Source organism: Gopherus flavomarginatus, chromosome 2, assembly GCF_025201925.1.
Source record: "Gopherus flavomarginatus isolate rGopFla2 chromosome 2, rGopFla2.mat.asm, whole genome shotgun sequence".
NCBI lineage: Eukaryota > Metazoa > Chordata > Testudines > Testudinidae > Gopherus > Gopherus flavomarginatus.
This window is the reverse complement of record NC_066618.1, coordinates 206,056,764-206,075,587: the sequence shown is the minus strand read 5'-3', so window position 1 is coordinate 206,075,587 and position 18,824 is coordinate 206,056,764. Positions and strand designations below refer to the sequence as shown.

At 44.8% G+C, this 18,824-nt stretch overlaps 1 protein-coding gene across 2 annotated transcripts in view; it reads left to right on the top strand.

The window, feature by feature from the left end:
• Positions 1-18,824, top strand: part of LDLRAD4 (low density lipoprotein receptor class A domain containing 4) — a 437,695-nt gene that overhangs the window by 378,762 nt on the left and 40,109 nt on the right. Inside the window, exon 2 of one of the 2 annotated variants that reach the window (XM_050938856.1) lies at positions 6,723-6,841. The exons of the other annotated variant lie outside the window; for it this stretch is intronic. The gene's annotated coding sequence lies outside the window, so the exon portion shown is untranslated. The remainder of the gene's footprint in view (positions 1-6,722; positions 6,842-18,824) is intronic. 2 annotated transcript variants of the gene reach the window in all.

The following is an 18,824-nucleotide window of genomic DNA, read 5'->3' as shown; positions in this document are numbered from 1 at the left end:
CCCACCCCAGCACCGCCCAGCCCTGCAGAAACAAACCCTCCTTCCCCAGTGCCGCCCCACCAAAATAGCTGTGGGCCAAAAAGGAAGGTTGGGGGTGTGGAGGTGATACTTGATTTTAAATCAACCAGGGGCTCCCAGCTGAAGAGGTGGCTGGGAGCCCTCAGGGGCAAATTAAAGGGCCCAGGGCTCTGGCAGCTGGGGGAACCCGGAGCTTTGCGGGGCTGGGGCAGGGATTTAAAGGGCCCAGAGCTCCTGCCGCAGAGGGGACCCCGAGCCCTTTAAATCCCAGCCCCAGCCCATCCGGCGGGGAGCCCAGAGCTCTTTAAATCTCAGCCGCGGCCAGGATTCAAAGGGCTCTGGGCTGCCTGCAGCTGCGAGGAGCCCTGAGCCCTTTAAATCTCAGCTGCCGCCGGGATTCAAAGGGCTCTGGGTTGCCCGTGGTGGCGGGAAGCCCTGAGCCCTTTAAATCTCAGCCGCGGCCGGGAATCTCTGCAGGCAGTCCAGAGCCGTTGAATCCCAGCCATGACCGGCTGGGATTTAAAGGGCTCTGGGCTCCCTGCCGCTGCAGGCAGCCCAGAGCCTTACGAATCCCAGCTGTGGCTGGGATTTAAAGGGCTCTGGGCTCCCCGCTGCAGCGGGCAACCCAGAGCCTTTTGAATCTCGGGCACAGCTGAGATTTAAAGGGCTCAGGGCTTCCCACCGCTGCCAGCAGCCCAGAGCCTTTGAATCCCGGCTGCAGCTGGGTATTAAAGGGCTCTGGGCTCTCCGCCGCTGTAGGCAGCCCAGAGCCCTATGAATCCCGGCCGCGGCTGAGATTTAAAGGGCTCAAGGCTCCCTGCCGGTTCGGGCAGCTCAGAGCCTTTTGAATCCCAGCTGCGGTTGGGATTTAAAGGACTCTAGGCTCCCGGTGGCTGTGGGCAGCTCAGAGCCTTTTGAATCCCTGCCGCGGGCCGCACAGTGAGCCTCTGTGGGCCGCATGTTGTGCAGGCCTGCTTTAGAGGTAACTAATCTACCCCTGAAGTCCATCACACTTAGAGTACCACATCCAACCTTAAAAACAAATACATATCAATATTTCTCGTTTGCGTGTTTGTTTCTAGGGCACTCTGAGGGGGGGTAGATCATGGGATCAGATTGGCGGCAAGATGCAGGAGGAGAAAGGAAACGTGTGCAAAAAACCACATGCATGATCCTGAAATTTCTTTCTGAAGGAGGGAGGGAAACCTCCCACTTTAATGATCCCAAGCAGAGACAGTATATCCTAGTTGATGCTGTTTTATGTGAGAGGTTATTGTAAGCAGCTGAAGCACACAGAGTCATAGATTCTGGGATGCATCAACGTCTCAGCCAGTGCCAGTCTGAGAGCAGGACCTTCTCTAATGCAGGCACTGTTCCAGGATGCACGGGATAAAACAGGATTACATATTTACAGCCACAACAGCCTGTTGCTAGAGCTTGCTACCACAGAGCAATAGTTCCCATTTGTAGTAGCTGGGTCATGGCATTGGCATAAGCTGCTTCACACAGCTGGGCCGTGCCAGCGTCAGATATGAGTCTCATGGCATAAGCTGACCCCAGCTGCGCTGAGAGGCTCATTCTTTTCTCCATTTGTTGTCAACAATATGAAAGGGGGCTATACTAATACAGCCCGTTGCACACACACATTCTCTCACACGCACACACATACACGTTCTGCAAATACAAACTTCTCCGCATGGAAAGGGAGTGATTGTAAAGGTTTCTTGTTAAACACCTGCAGTTGTCCAAGCTGCATATTTTGTTCTCCATAAGGGATTGAAGGGGGTTAGGTGGGTGTGGGGGGAAGGAAATCTGTGTTTTCCATTTCAGTTCCTCTAAGGGTAAAACTATTTTGTGCATTGAGATCATATAAGCAGACTGTTTTTCCGATGGGTATCATTTTGTTTTAGTTGGAAATACTGAAACAGTACAAGTTACAGAGAGGTCAGCAACCAGAGCAGTACTTTCTATTTATGTGTAATGTATCCAGTTGAAAAGGTCAATAATTCAGGTTTTCTGAAAGTTAATCAAAAAGTTGCAGTAAGGTATATGAATGTGTGTGTATTATACGCATATTTCTCACAACGACTTTATACATTTATAATACTTTCCAAAATGTCTTGGGAATTTTTTTTCAATTGTTAATCTGAGAAGGGCCTTTCTCTTACAAGTGTAAGAGTCTGGGGTATGTCTACACTACGGGATTATTCCAATTTTACATAAACTGGTTTTGTAAAACAGATTGTATAAAGTCAAGTGCACGCGGCCACACTAAGCACATTAATTCAGTGGTGTGCGTCTATGTACCGAGGCTAGCGTCGATTTCCAGAGCGTTGCACTGTGGTTAGCTATCCCATAGTTCCCACAGTCTCCCCCGCCCATTGGAATTCTGGGTTGAGATCCCAATGCAAAAACAGTGTCGCGGGTGATTCTGGGTGAATGTCATCACTCAATCTTTCCTCCGTGAAAGCAACGGCAGACAATCATTTTGCACCCTTTTTCCTTGGATTGCCCTGGCAGACGCCATAGCATGGCAACCATGGAGCCCGTTTTGCCTTTTGTCACTGTCACCGTATGGGTGCTGGATGCTGCTGACAGACGCGGTAGTGCAGTGCTACACAGCAGCCTTCATTTGCCTTTGCAAGGTAGCAGAGACGGTTACCATTCCTATTGCACCGTCTGCCATGCCATTGTAAATTGGCGATGAGATGACCATTATCAGTCATTCTGTACGGTCTGCTGCTGTCATGGGTGCTCCTGGCTGGCCTCGCTGAGGTCGCCCGGGGGCACATGGACAAAAATGCGAATGACTTCCCGGGTCATTCCCTTCTTTATGTTTTGTTTAAAAATAGTCAGTTCTGCCTAGAATATGGGGCAAGTGTACTAGAGAACCAGAGAGCACAGCCACTCCGTGTCAGAACCCCAGAGATCCCGCAGAAATGATGAGCTGCATGCCATTCTAGGGGGTACCCCTGCAACAACCCCACCCGTTGCTTCCCTCCTCCCCCAACCCTCCTGGGCTACCATGGCAGTGTCCCCCCATTTGTGTGATGAAGTAATAAAGAATGCAGGAATAAGAAACACTGACTTTTTAGTGAGATAAAATGAGAGGGAGGCAGCCTCCAGCTGCTACGATAGTCCAGGCAGGACATTAAAAGGTGGCGAGGTAGAGGAGCCCAGCCTCCCACTGCTATGATAGTCCAGGCAGTACAGAATCTTTTCTTTAGACATGAAAGGGTGGGTGGGGGGCTGATAGAGCTCAGCCTCCAGTTGCTATGATGAAGACGGTTACCAGCTGTTCTGTACCATCTGCTGGGGATGACCGGAAGTCATTCCCATTTTTCACCGAGGCTAGCCAGGAGCAGTCACGGGCTGATGATGATGATGGATAGCAGTCATATTGTACCATCTGCCAAGGTGGGAAGGGAATGCTGGTGTTCAGCGCTGCAGCACCCCGTCTACAAGCAGCATGCAGTAGACATAGGGTGACATTGAAAAAAGGCGAGAAACTTTTTTTTTCCCTTTTCTTTCGGGGGCTGGGGGGAAGGGTGTAAATTGATGACATATACCCTGAAACACCCGGGAAAATGTGTTTGACCCATCAGGCATTGGGAGCTCAGCCAAGAATGCAAATGCTTTTTGGAGACTGTGGGGACTGTGGGATAGCTGGAGTCCTCAGTACCCCCTCCCTCCCTCCATGAGCGTCCATTTGATTCTTTGGCTTTCCATTACGCTTGTCACACAGCACTGTACTGTGGTCTCTGTCTATCATAGCCTGGAGATGTTTTCAAATGCTTTGGCATTTTGTCTTCTGTAACGGAGCTGTGATAGAACAGATTTGTCTCCCCATACAACAATCAAATCCAGATCTTCCGTATGGTCCATGCTGGAGCTCGTTTTGGATTTGGGACTGCATCACCACCCGTGCTGATCAGAGCTCCATGCTGGGCAAACAGGAAATGAAATTCAAAAGTTTGCGGGGCTTTTCCTGTCTACCTGGCCTGTGCATCCAAGTTCAGATGGTCACAATGGTGCACTGTGGGATACCGCCTGGAGGCCAATACCGTCGATTTGCGGCCACACTAACCCTAATCCGACGTGGCAATACCAATTTCAGCGCTACTCCTCTCGTCAGGGAGGAGTACAGAAACTGGTTTAAAGAGCCCTTTATATCTATATTAAGGGCTTCGTTGTGTGGACGGGTGCAGGGTTAAATCAGTTTAACGCTGCTAAATTCGGTTTAAACGCGTAGTGTAGACCAGGCCTCTGATTCACAATCATCAAATAGCATAGCAAACTGGCCTCTTTTTTTCATATTTTTAAAGGTAGACAGGATTTTCTGTCTCCAATCTGTTCTTTCAACATTTGAATCAAAACTTCAATCACAGGGTTATCCTTTTGATCCACTTACTAAAGTTACAGCAGCAGTATATAAACTACATACAACAGTGCAAATAAGGAATGTTAGCTAGGTTTACATTGGCCAGCATCAGGGGAGACAAAACAGGGGAAACTTGGGATGGGGGTTATTTTATTGTTTTACTTCAGCAATTTACATTCCAATTTACATCAGCTCAGGATCTGGCCTAGAGCAGTATTGCCAACGTCCAAGCTTTCAAAAATCATGAGCCAGGCTCCAAAAATCACAAGATTTGGCTTAAAAAATCACGAGACTTAAAAATAGAGGTTTTTTTATCTTCTGGGTTTTGAACCTTTGGAATATACTGAGGAGTTTCAAGCTTTTCTGTGCAACCATGAGGGCTAGAAACGACTTGTTTTTAAATGAAAGCTGAGATTCTTAAGAAATAGGATGACTCTAGGAGCTGGGATTTTAAGAAAAATGGCAAATATCATGATGTTCATGATAAAATCTTGAGTGTTGGCATGAGTAAAGGTTGTAAAACTGTGTTCATAGTGCCAAGGAAGCCGAACAATTAGAATAGTATGTTGCTATCATTAAGAACCATAATCCAATGGCCTGATATGACAAGTGGGAGTAGTAGGTGCTAAGCACCTTGTAGAATCAGGCAAGGAATGGCAAAGGATTTTGAATGGGTATGGGAGAGTTCATGTTACAACAGAGAGTAATTATAAAATAAGCTTAGCGTTAGGCTATGTCTGCACTACAGCTTATGTTGGCATAAGCAACATAAGTTACCCCACAGCAACATAAATTACACCGACATAAGCACAAGTGTGCACAGCTCTGGGTCGGCTGGGGAGCTTCTCCCGCCAACATAGCTTCCGCTACTTGCAGGGGTGGTTTTATTTAGCTTTGCCAACTTTCCAATTTCTGAAAACTGGACTCCCCTGCTCTGCCTCCTCCCCCTGAAGCTCCACCCTCTGCTTCACCCCCTCCCCCAAGGCCCTGCCCTGTGCTCGCTCCTCTCTCTCCTTCCCTTCCCCTGCACCCAGCCCTGGGACTGCTGCGCTCTCCCCACCCCACCAGTTACTGGAGTTGGGGGGAGACTTTCTCTATAAGCTACTCGCTCAGTTCACATAACAAGTCCCTGGAGGAGCTGGGACTAGAACCCAAGAGTTCTGACTTCCAGCCCCCACTCCCCTCCCAGAGTCAGGGAGAGAACCCAGGTGTCCTGGCTCCCAGCTCCTCCAGGCCCCCAATGCCAAGGGAAGAGACGGTCCCAAACATGCCTAGGCATCCCCTGCCTGTCTGGGTTCATGGAACTGGGGGTAGGGTGCTACTCGCTTCCCTCTGGGGAACTTGCCCCATTGTTTGTAGTCGTCCCCACCTCCCCAGGCAGCCACAACCCATGTGCCCTGGCTGGCTCCAAAATGGATATATTGGTTCTAGAGTCTCCCTGCTTCTCCCAAGGGGTTTAATGAGCCTCAGTTCCTGGTTCCTCCGCACCCCACGGTGATAGGCTCTTGGGGCCACGGCTCCCAGGCTATGAGTTCCCACGGAGTGGTGCCGGGGGTGGCCAGGCTCCTACTTGGTTGGTGATCGCACCATGCGTAGAGCTGGGATTGGTAGCCCTGCCCAGCCCTTCAGGGGTAAGCGGCCCCATGCTGATCCTGGGTCCCTCTGCAGTTAGCAGGGGGCAACTGGAGCAGGGCCAGGGGCTGCTCTCCGAACAGCCCTTCTCGAGGCATCCATGCCCCACAGGTAGTGGGCTATGTCCTTCCTTCCTGCAGCCTCTCTGGCGTCCTTGGAGCTTGTCCTCCCCTTGTCCGTTCTCACAGTACCAGTACAAATCTGCAGGCGCTCCCCAGCCCCAAGCGGGCCGCTTCCTCAGCCGGAGCCGCTTTCCCGTGCTGCAGGAGGCCCCCTGTAGCCACCACTGAGGCTGTCCCTGAGCAGCTGTTGGTCTTCCTGCCCTCTTGACGGGGAGGCTGATCACGGTTACTCTGGTAACTGGACTTTTAGTGTCCGGTCAGCAGTGGACACTGCCTAGTCCCCTTTTTGACTGGACTTTCTGGGTCAAAAACCGGATACCTGGCAACCTTAGTTTATTATGTTGATGGGAGAGCTCTCTTCCGTAGGCATATAGCATCTTCACCAGATGCGCTGCAGTGGTGTATGTGTAGACACACCCTTAGACACACATGTAGTTAGTTCCAATTTGTCTTTGTTTTAAAAATATTAAACTGTGGAATAATGTCAAAAAGGAAGGGTGGAGTTGAAGTAGTTGCATGAGTAAGGTTTGCAGGACTGGGCCTGATCTTCTTTTAATTGAAATCAACAGGAGTCTTGCCAGTAACGTTAGTGGGAACAGGAACTGTGGCAGCAAGGGAAAGGAAAACTGACTCGACTATTTTCATTGCCCATTCTGAGAGAAAGGGAAAAGGCAAACAAGCAGCACAGGTAGTTGAAAATAAATTATTTTTTTTAAATGACATGTTCCTGCTAATATAGATAAGGACATACATTTTAAAAGAAATATATACATTTAATTCTGCCCGTCTCCACCTCAGTGTCCAAGAAACATGGCTTCCACCACATCCTCTGGGAGATGGTTCCACAGTGTAACGTGGTATTTCCCAGAATGTGGGGCATGAAGAACGAGCTGGGAGATGTGGTAGATGTGTATACTAAGGGTATGTCTTCACTGCAGTTACCCTAAGCTCTTTACTTGAGTTTTAGCCCAACTTCCCCACAGAAAAACCCTCTGACCCTGGTTTAGAGTTTTGTTAACCCCCAGCTACCTTATCTGTTGCGGGGAGGGCTGAGGTTAGAGCCCGGATGCTGCTTTAACTCAGACTAGAACCTGCCCACTTTGCAGTGAGTGCACAGGCAAAATCACTTGAGTGCTGGTAGTCCTCTAATTCCCTCCCATAATTGCCCCCAAAGGACAGACAAGTTCTCCCACAGTTGACTGAGGGAAAAAATCCTAGCGTCTCAGCACAAAGAAGCATGGCCTGTGCCCCCCAGATGCACATGGATAAATGCAGAAACAGTGAGGATATAGAAGTGCAGTAGGGCTTTGTTGTGGGAATCTTGATGAGGCTAGCCTGGGTGCTCAGAGCTTCATGTCAGTCACTGTCATTAACTGTGCAATGATGACATACCATGGTTAGGCCTTTAACAACCCATGGCAGGCCTGTGTTTAAGGTCTGTGTTTTGGGAGGAGGGGTGATTGGTTTAATTTTCTGCAGAGAGGAACAATGTTAATTTTCAAAAGCTTGGGAAACACTAGTCTACTACATATCACGGTGGGAATTTTTCCTTATTATTCAGCTTACATTTTTCCTTTTTACAAAATTGTTCCTATTACTCCTCTTCATTTTGCTCCCTTCTGTCAAATTGTTCTCTGCAGATTTTAGCTGATGATGGCATTCCTATCACTCCTTCAACTTTTCATTTTTCAAGAGACAGTTTAAAATGATCACCTGGAATTATTTTTAGAAGTATTGTGTATTATAGAAGAAATAGGTCAGTCAATTAATAACTGCTGGTTTTTTAAAAAATCATATTATAAACAGTTTTATTATCATTAGAATACATGCCAGCTGTGTGTGTAATTTAGCTCATGATAACGGCGATGGGTTATTTTAGAGGGAGGGAAAAACAAACTTTCTGTATTCAGTTGTGATGGTAGAGCTAGGAAGAATAAAAGCACATGTAATTATCTCCTAAAAAAATCTGATTTCTGGTGAAATCTCAGGAATTACGCTTACAAGACAATTACAGCTCTGTGAAGTATGTGAAAAGTGGTAAACAGGGAGGTGGCAAATTTTGCAGATGATACAAAACTACTCCAGATAGTTAAGTCCAAAGTGGACTTCAAAGAGTTACAAAGGGCTCTCACAGAACTGGGTCACTGGGCAACAAAATGGCAGATGAAATTCATTATTGATAAATGCAAAGTAATGCGCATTGGAAAACACAATCCCATCTACACATATAAAATGGTGGGGTTTAAATTAGCTGTTACTGTTCAAGAGAGTCATTTTGGATAGTTCTCTGAAAACATCCACTCCATGTGTAGCAGCAGTCAAAAAAGCTAACAGAATGTTGGGAATCATTAGGAAAGGGATAGATTATAAGACAGAAAATATCATATTGCCTCTATATAAACCCATGGTACACCCACATCTTGAATACTGTGTGTACATGTGGTCATAGGTGCCGACTTCCCCTTTGCCCCATGGGTGCTTGACCCACCCCTGCACAACTCTTGCCCCGCCCCAATTCCACCCCTTTTCCCCAAGTCCCCGCCCCTGCCCTGCCATTTTACCGCCTCCTCCCCCAAGCACGCCACATCCTCATTCCTCACCCTCCCTCCTGGAAAGTCAAAAGTGCTACCAAACAGCTGTTAGGCAGTGGGCGGGAAGTGCTGGGAGGGGGCGGAACGGGGATGCCACACTCAGGGAAGGAGAAGGGGGTAGGGGTAGGGGAGCTTGGCTGCTGGTGGGTGTGGAGAACCTGCTAATTTTTCCCCGTCAGTGCTCCAGCCCCGCAGCACCCACAGAGTCAGCACCTATGGGATGTGGTTGCCCCATCTCAAGATATATTGGAATTGGAAAAGGTACAGAAAAGGGTAACAAACATTATTAGGGGTTTGGAACAGCATCCATATGAGGAGAGATTAATAAGACTGGGACTTTTCAGCTTGAAAAAAGGACGACTAAGGGGAGATATGATAGAGGTCTATAAAATCATGACTGGTGTGGAAAAGTAAATAAGTGTTATTTACTCATTTTCATAATACAAGAACTAGGGGTCACCAAATGAAATTAATAGGCAGCAAATTTAAAACAAACAAAAGAAACCTGTGGAACTCCTTGCCAGAGGATGTTGTGAAGCTAAAGACTATAACAGGGTTCAAAAAAGAAATAGACAAGTTCACGGAGGATAGGTCCATCAATAGCTATTAGCCAGGATGTGCAGGGATGGTGTCCCTAGCCTCTGTTTGCCAGAAGCTGGGAATGGTTGACAGGGGATGGATCACTTGATGATTACCTGTTCTGTTCGTTCCCTCTGAAGCATTGGGCACTGTTGGAAGACAGGATTCTGAGCTAGATGTACCATTGGTCTAATCCAGTGTGGCCATTCTTATGTTCTTATGTTAAGTATTATATTTTTTGAAAATTGCTCAGTTCTGTAATAGGATACTTAGCATACTGGAAATACAATTCATTGTCTGATTTGAAAAAAAGGATTTTCACAAAAATATTTACCGATTTGTCTCTTTTGTCACTGTCAGCTAGTGGGCCACAAACTGAGCTATTACAGTAGTTGCTTATCTGAAATCATATGTTTTCATGTTGCCTAGAGGGTTCTTCAGACATCAAGTATGCTGACACTGATAATACTGATACTGTACTGATGATCTCAAAGGTGAAAAATTATATACCGTGTTTCCCCAAGTCATAATACAAACTATATGTATGTTTTTACTGGGAAAATATCCCTCTACTGCTCCAACAGTGTTAATTTTGTTATACCCTTAACAATTGTAAGGTGTTTTTTCAAATTTTAATCCTACTACAAATGATCTCAGCATCAGTCTGTGTGATTTAAAATTCCGTGAACTTTTATCTGCATGATAAGTGATAATGGCTGTGATAGAGGTATACTGACTTGAATTTACAAAGGAAGGAGGAAAGACCCCATTTGTGACTTGTTTGTTGTACTTTAAATTAAAGGACAGAATTGATTGAAAGTTTCAATATGGATGGTTTAATTGAAACAGAAAATCATTTATTTATATGCAGAGGAGCATGCCACATAGACAGCTGTCCTCTGCCAACCAAATCCCTCAGCACCACAACTGAGTAGTTTTGCATGGAGCACCTTCCACAAACTCCCAGATAAAATGGGGGTAACACAGTGAGCTGATGCAGCTCTCAAGGTTTCACAGTTTTCCAAGATATTTTCTTCCCTTTTGTCTTCCATGCCACATAGAGATGATCATCTGGCCCTATAAAAATGTATCACCTTCTTCTCTCCTCATAGCTCAAGTGTCAGGTGAGAATCTCACAATTCTTAAGTTACGAAATGTATTTGATCCTTTAGCAAGGGTTTTAGGCTAAGTTGTAAAGTACCATATGCCTGATCCAATGCAGTTGAAGTCAGTGGGAGTTTTTCCATGAACTTCAGTGGGTATTGGATCAAGTTCTTTGAGAAATGCAAAATATTGTATTATTATTGTATTTAGCTATGAACATCAGACTGCCTCATCTGGATCATAATATGTTTCCAGACTGCTTGGTCTAGGAGGCTTTTGTAAACTAAGTTGTATAACTACTCTACAATAGTTGAAAAGTGATGGCCAACTGAAATATAGTGTTCTTATATCAGATGTTTTTGGATTTAATATAAATAATTTTATTTAATTACTTTTAAGAACCCTGTAATATGTGGAAGATTTAGATTCATTTTACAAATTGCTCATCCTTCATGGCCTGTACTCAGGTATAAATTGGCTTCCACTGAAATTAAAGCATGATTTCCATGATATTAATTTCATTTTAAAGGCTGATATATGTGAATTTACATAGTATGATATCTTATGTTATTTTTACTTATTTGCTCAGGAGGGTTGACCCCCAGGCCTTTCAAGCATTTCTGAAAAGGCGCTTGCAACTAAATCTTTTCCTTTTTTAAAAGTCCTTTTTCCTAGACAGTGTTACCATTAGATCTCTGATTACTTTCTATCCTACAGTATCTGCTGTTGTAAAGAAAATCTTTGAAATTTTTTATCTGATGCACCTTGTACCAAATTGGCGCTGTCTTGTTTACAATTCTGTTCTCAGTCTACTCCAGAGGAACTCTTAGAACCCAACAGGGGAAAAATTCTTGTGGGAGCAGTCCCAATGATAGACAATGACTTGCATTGGACTTTAAAGGAGAAAAGCCAGCTGAAATTAATTTGGTGCTCATAAAAGTGGTAGCAATAAGTTGGGCGGGCACAGCACAAGCTTCTATACACAGTAGTAATGCCCCAAATCCTAATCTGTGATACCCTTCTACAGGCTAGTAGGTTAATTTGCTGGCCACTGTGTCAAACAAAGCTCCCAACAGTGGCAGAATCTCAATCCTTTTCTTCAGGGATGTGTTTATTTTACAAAACTAAAACCGTTCACCACAAATCAAGAGAGATAAACCAAGTCCTACTGCCTGGCCCTTTTAAAGCCTCTTCCTGATAAGGCCCCTGCACATACAACAGGCATCTCCAGCCAGGTCTTCCATCTAGCTAGAGTGGAGGGTGCCATTCTGGAACTTTTTCCCCTGACACTGGGTCTCCAGCCAGGATCTTCTTGCACCATGCAGGTCTCTTTTCCTAACTGAACAGCTTGCTGGCCTCTTAGTTGAGGACCAGGTGACTTGCAGAGCTATCACCTGATCCCTGGCCTCAAATCCATCTCCTGAGAGGCAGTTAATTTGTCATAGGTGGGGCTAAATCTAGCTCGCTTAAAGGGCCATCCCATTCTGTGACATCTTCCTATTCCAGGAGTCTGCCTTGAGTCAGGACTCTCACGGGTGCTGAATTTGTGAAGTTATTTTTGATATGGAAAATGTTCATCTGATACCAACAGGTTTGTATAATTATTGACTTAAAGCAGACTGGAACCCAAGTTTCAAGTAAAGATATTATATATCAGTTGTGTATGTATCTGATTGTGTGATGGTGTTTGTATATTTTTTATACTTTTAGGAGATTTCTTGCAGTTGATCAGTAATCCTAGATTTAGGAATAAATACGTGTTTGATAATGTCCTAGTGTTCATGGGGTGATTCAATATTTAAATCACTTTTGGCAGGACTTCCATTTGATATGAAACGTATGTTGTGAGGGGTTCATTCTTTATAAAACTAAGGATGTAGAAACTGTAGACAGTTCAGGACACATCAGTCTTCCCTCTCCACACCTAGTGATGCTGAACTGCTTTTACTGCATAAGGATACAGCTGAGCAAAGCCTTTGGAAAATACAGTAACTTACTCCTCCCTTTTTATCAGTTCCTCTTTCTGGCCAGTATGCTTTCTAGAAGTAGCAAATTATCGTAAGAAATAACTAGTATAAGATATCTTAAGAAAGCTTTCAACCTTCTCTCTTTACTGTTGTATATGACTGACAGACATTTATATTATTCTTGCACAAATCTCTACAATCCTTTCTGTTTCCGAGGCAGCTATCACCTTGGTGTTTATTGGTAAGCACTAATTTACAAAAAACTCATAACCAGCTTATTAATGATTTCCTGTTTTATTTATTTAATTTTTTTCTTCCTGGTTGATCATATGTTCATATTATTGGAGAATGGATATTTTTGTGGTTAATGTGTAGGACTGGAAGTCAGTAAACCCAAGTTTTATTTCTGGCGCTGCCACAGATTTCCTGGCGGGACCTTTAGCAAGTCACTTAACCTCTCTGTCCCGTGGTTTGCCCATCTGTAAAATGAGTATAATCGTATCTACCTGAAAGGGTTGTTTTGTGATTAAATTCCTTAATGTTTGAAAAGGCTTTGGGTTTCCTCAGGTGTAAGGTGCTATAGAAACGCAAAGCATTGTTATTTTTCTGAATACTGATTACAATTAACCTAATCATAGTTAAGTAATTATTATCGAACACTTGCTGTGTCTAATATTCAGATTATTATTTTTGTACAGCTGGAGATGAAGTGAATATTTTCTAATAGGTTTAACATTACTGCTTTTTGTGGAAAATGTATCAAGGCAAGAATAGGGGTCAGTTATCAGAGCTACATGTTTTACTTCTACAAGTAGCATCCCATTTCTGACTGCTATATTTCTGGAACAGTCATACAATTGATGGAGACTCCCTGCTGTTCCACCTTTAAGGAGATAGTGTAATGATTATAGTTGCTAGCAGGGAGCTAGGACAGCATTGTATGGTAATGATCCATAACACTTCATTTTACAACTGTATTCCTGTGTTGTTTGGACCATCACTGTAAAATATTTTGGTATCTTCTATTTTTTTAATAAGTGAGGGAACAGAGTCACCCAGTCCACACTAGAATGATCTATCTACGTAATTATGCTGCTCTCATCCCTGTAGTATCATATGATAAAAGACTTAGCACTGCCTTTCTGACTTACTAAATTTGTACGTTAGTCACTGTCTTAGGGAGATGATGACTGTTCCTCACTTCCCCACCTAATTATAATAATTTAATTGAGTTCGATGTGGGTAAGGAGGGCTGATGACTGGAACCCTTTGGCTCCTAAATGGAAATAATAATTCCATAAACATTGGGGCCTGCTTTTGTCTGATTAGCCAGATAGCCTGTACATTCAGTTATTTTTGGCACCTTCTCCTCTCCTCATCTTATTGTTACGGTATGGTGAATTGTAATTTTAATAAGATTAAAGATATTTGCATGTTAAGGTGTTCAGGGTATTAGCTAGTTGTGTGTCAGTTAATCTGTCTGAGCTGGCTATAATCACCTCCCGTAAAGGTTAGAGGATTCAAGAACATTTACCTTGCAGAACTGAGAGTCTAGACATGTCTGGAATGGTCCTTAATTTTCAAGCTTTGTCTGAGATTTATGCCAACAGAAGAATGACGCATAGAAAAGGTGACAGAGGCAGTAGATACAGAGCTCTTAACAAATCATTTGTGTAAGCTATGGCTGATAGTGTGCCTGTGTCTGGTGTTTGTAGCAAAAGGAATAATCCATGGTAAAGATTAGGATTGCCAGGTGTTCAATTTTTGACCAGAATAGGGACCCTGGCGGCGCCGGTCAGCTCTGTTGACTGGGCTATTAAAAGTCTGGTTGGTGGCAGGCTGGCAGGTTCCCTAACCAGCTCCATGCGGCTCCTAGAAAGCAGCCAGCATGTCCCTCCTGCTCATAGGCATAGGGGCAGCCACAGCGGCACTGCGCGCTGCCACCACTCATAGCTCTGGCTCCACAACTCCCAGTAGCTGTGAACTGCGGCCAATGGGAGCTGCAGGGTTGGTGCCTGCAGTGCGCAGAGCCCCCTAGCCGTCTAGGAGCTGGAGGGACATGACGCTGCTTCCTGGGAACCACCTGAGGTAAGCGCCACCCAGAGGCTGCACCCTTCACCCTCTCCCACACTCTGAACCCCTTGGCCCCAGCCCAGAGTCCCCTTCTGCACCCCAAATCCCTCATCACTGGCCCCAGACAGAGCCCTCACCCCCCTCGCATCCTAACCCCCTGCTCTAGCCCAGAGCCCACTTCTACACTCAGAACCCCTCTGCCCCAGCCCCCTCCTGCACCCCGAATCCCTCATCACCGTCTCCAGCCGGAGCTCTGTCACACACACCCCCCCCCCCGAATCTCAACCCCTTAACCTAGCCCGGAGCCCCCTCCTACACTCCAAATCCCTTGACTCCATCTGCAGCCCCCTCCTGTACCCCAAATCCCTCATCACTGGCCCCAGCCCAGAGCTCACACCCCCAGCTGGAGCCTTCACCTCTTCTCACACCCCAACCCCCTGCTCCAGCACAGTGAAAATGAGCGAGTTAGTGAGGGTGGGGGAAAGCAAGTGACAGAGGGAGAGGGGGATGGAGTGAGCAGGGGCGGGGCCTTGAGGAAGGGGCAGGGAAGGGGGCGGGGTAAGGGTGTTTGGTTTTCTGCTTTTTGAAAGTTGGCAACTCTAGTGAAGATCTGTACTGTGCATTACACAATTGTGATCTGTTACAGAAAAGTACCGTCAAACAACTGACACTGAAAACTTAAACGAGCACAAAGAACTGGACTCAGAGATCTGGGTCCTGTTCCTGACTCTGCTGCTGACTCAGCCTGAGCCCCTAGGTATGTCATTTAACAGTTCTGTGCCTCAGCTTTCCCCGTGTGCAAATTAGGAATGATAACACGAGACTATCCCTCATGGGTGTTGAGGCTTCAGTAATAGGTGTTTGTAAGGCACTTAGAGATCCACAGGCGAAAGGAGCAATGGAACTGCAAAATATTATTATAAAAGAAGGAACTAAAGGGATAAATAAAATACTCCACTGAAGTTTTTACTTATCTATAATCCTCTAGTATATTTTCCTTAATATTTTTGGAGTGTTGTGAATGCTCTTTGAATCAGCTGAAGATGGTGGAAATAATCCATGCACCACTGCTTTGGAACAAAAGCATTTTCCCAGAGATTATTCTTTTCAGTGGGAAGAGGTCTTGAAACAGGCAGAATGTTTGTATATTGCACACATACCAAAACTCTTCTCAGAACACCACTTCATTTAATGGGTTTTAACAGCAATGCTAGGGTTGCCCTTTTCTTTTTGTGCTTTGGCATATGATGTTGTATGTATTTTACGGTCTCTGCAAAAGCTTCACTACACTGAGTGATCTTACGTTCTATGGGTACTTCTTGACAACAATACTTGAACAGTGTGCACAGGAACAAACACCAAAGACAACAATTCTGTGTTGGCCGGGGGATGGACAATATCACCTAATAAGTCTTTTCCATCTCAAATGTTGATGCTTTGTTGATACTGTTGCACAGATGACATTTATGAAAGAGTTTACACCTTTCTAGGAAATTCAGTCAATTAATTAAATTTCAATAAAATAAATGCAGTAATATTATCATTTTCTTTTGGAGAGCACGCATTCCTTGCCCAAAGAGCTCACCATGTAGGTTAGGATCAGGAGGAACAGTTGCATGAAGAAAACTGGGTAGTAGACCTAATGGCTAGTCTACACTACTGTGGTAAATGAGTCTAACTTATTTAATTTCAGTTACATGAATAACATAACTGAAGTCGACGTAGTTAGATCCACTTACCACAGTGGCTACACTGCGCTGTGTCGACGGGAGAGCATCTCCCATTGACTTCCCTTATGCTTCTTGGGGAGGTGGAATACACAAATTGATGGCAGAGCGCTCTCCCATCGATTTAGCATGTCTTCACCAGACCCACTAAATTGACATTCGCTGCATCAGTCGCAGCAGTGCTGATCTACTGGTAAGTGTAGACATGCCGAAAGTAACACCAACACAGTTCACTTTGGGGCTTTCCCAGAGAAGAAGGTGTGAAGGACATGGCCATTCACTCCTGCAATATACTGTGGGTGAATTCACAGTGTTGCCAACTCTAATGATTTTATCATAATTCTACTATACTTGGAGGTTTTCTTAAAGCTGCAGTTCCTGGAGTCATGTAAATACAAGAGAATCTCACCTTTCATTAAAAAATAAAAGTAAATATCTTGTCTTCATTATCAGAGAGAAGCTTGAAAACATGACGAGAGTAAACAGTAAAGGCTTAAAAACCAGAAGGCTAAATAAGAACATATTAAAAAAAAAATCAGAATTTTTTGGGGGATGGGGGACATGGGGCGGCTGCCTTTTTTTCTTTTTCTTTTTTTTTTTATATTTGGTGTTGGCAATACTGGAATTTTCAAACCCTCATGGATGGTCAGTAGAACCAAAGGCTATTAATTAAGTCAGCGCTGATATTCCAGATAGGATGAGTATGGAAGATGTGAGGAGGACCAATTTATTTCCACATTTATTTAGGCAGTGTTAGCAGTAAGTTGTTTGGTTTTGTATATTTAATATTGGTTTTAATGTTTTCCCTTATGCATCTATAAATAGTGTTCAAGTGTCCTTGTTTCTTTGCCTTTGTTTACTGTATGCAGATTCACCCTTTGTTTTACCCTTCCTTAGTGACCTGTTACATTTAGTTATAAAGATATGTAGGAAGGAAATAATTATACTAAACTTTAATCTGCCCTTAAAATCACACTATAATTAAACCTACACATAAGGGGAGCAGTGCGTGTTTGCTCCTCTACCTTTAGCAACAAAGCTTAAAGTAGAAGTCCCGAATATGTGGGGTTTGCCCACCTAGGGGGGCGTGGAGGAATGTTTGGGGGGGGTGTAGCTGAGGCCCAGACCAGCCCCCATGGGAGGCAGGGAGGGAGCGCCACCCAGCTCCGGTCCTGGCCCCGGTTTCCAGCCCCCGGTTTCCAGCCCCGCGCCCGGGGATCCTCTTCCAGCTTTTGCTGGCGGCCCTGCAATCAGGGCATCAGCTACCATCCCTGTTCCCGGCGCTCTGCCTCCGGTCGCAGCTGCGAGCCCCATGCCTGGGGCACCAGCTGTTGGCCTTGGGCCCCAGCCAAGGCTCTGCTCCTGCCCCGCCCTCAGCTATGGCCCCACCTTCAGCCCTGTTACCTGTCTGCATCCCCCCATCCCAGAGCAATGGCTCACACTCCTGGCTCCAGGGGTGAGGATGGGGTGGGGGTAGGGATGGAGGCAGACAGGGATAAACGGGAGGGCAATGTAAAAAGTTTGGGGACTACTGCTTTAGTGAGTGAGAGGAGGTAGAATTTTTGCATTACTGTTTTAGGTACCATCTTTTAGATGTCAATACATAAGAACAACAGACTGAATTAAAATGCTATAAGGAGTCTTCACTTGGAATTCATAGAGTACAAGGCCACTAGATCATTCTGTATGTCACAGGCCATTAAATTTCACACAGTTACCCTGGACTGAAACAAAAAAATCCCTTCATTTGATGCATTTTAAACTAAAAATTAATTTAATGCAAGTTTTTGTGTAATTTACTGGTGGCTTTTTCAAACTGTAATACTTGACACTGACATTGCATGTTGTTGTTGTGGCTCTTAGGGGCCCCAATCAGTACCCCATTATGCTACCTGCTGTACAAACACACCAATAAAAAGTCCCTGCCTCAAAGAGCTTAAAAAAAAGCAATTTTCAAATGATTTGAAGCTGCTGGGAAAGTAAATAAATAAAACTTATCACAGAAAACCAAATTATAGTTCCCTGTTCGAGGTCTGCATTGCCTAAAAGGAAATCAGGCTATTTTGGGAAATGAAACTAAAAATTAAGCAGCTGTATAACTTTGTTTTTCCAACTGCTGATGGTTTTAGAAGACTGGGTTTAGGTAACATGACTACAGGATTTGCTGTACTAATCCTTCCAGTTCCTGTGATTTTACTTGAGTTGAACTTGCAGGTTGATTGCATAGGAAAACATTAGCATGAGATGCTGACCAGCCTTTGAACGTGTGCGGTTATATATTGGCTTTTGAGACACTACAAATACAGGCAAAAGCAAATAATTGTCACTAGTAGGTAATCCCCTCCCTCCAGTAAAAGCTTGGACTCTTTCACCAATTTCTTTTAATGTTTGACAAGAAAAGAAGGGCAGGGCATTTGGAATTTTTAAAAAATGGATGCTTGTGTCTGCTCTGATCCCATCAGGCCTCACAAATTGATCAGGGTCTGGCCACATGCCATAAATGCTTGGACTGGAGACTCCCCAGTGGTACTGCCAATTCTGTAGGTGGTGCTCTTGCTGCCCCTTATACATGGGGAACATCTTTCTTACTGTCAAAATCTCTAAATTCACCAGCTTGTCCTCCTTTGAAT